The sequence below is a fragment of the Elephantulus edwardii genome, unplaced genomic scaffold (assembly GCF_000299155.1).
Source record: "Elephantulus edwardii isolate Elephantulus edwardi_28Jun2011 unplaced genomic scaffold, EleEdw1.0 scaffold00118, whole genome shotgun sequence".
Lineage (NCBI taxonomy): Eukaryota > Metazoa > Chordata > Mammalia > Macroscelidea > Macroscelididae > Elephantulus > Elephantulus edwardii.
In genome coordinates, this window is record NW_006399868.1 from 1 (window position 1) to 541 (window position 541).

Below are 541 nucleotides of genomic sequence, written 5' to 3' on the forward strand. Positions count from 1 at the left end.
ATCACAGCTGAGGTCTCTAGTCTAACCAGGGAGGCCCAGGGTCCTGGAAGTGAAGCTCTTGAGACCCTGGCAAGGAATTCAGCAATCTCTGATAGTTTGAAAGAAGAGCATTTGGAATGCTCTCTGAATGAAAATTAAATACAAGTCTTTTTAAAAACCTCAACTCATTACCATCAACTCATAGCTGACCTTCCAGTGGGATTTCAGAGGCTGTAAATATCAACAGAAGACTGCTCTGAGGAGCAGCTGGTGGGTTCACACTGCTGGCTTTAGGATTGGCAGCACGCCTCCCTATACACTAGGCCACCAGAGCTCGTTACTAAAAGTATTATTGTTGTTAGTTATTGCCAAGTGGACTGAACGACATTGAACAGTGGGTCTCAGCCGTGCTCTATCCTGCATCGTCCTTACCATCTCTATTAAGCTCGCGCTCTCGGCACCAGCAGTCAGGAAATTAAAAGACGAGTTGCATTAGGTATTCTGTCAGGGACCTCTCCAGAGTGCTGAAAAGCAAGGATGTCAGCCTAGACGCTAATGTGTG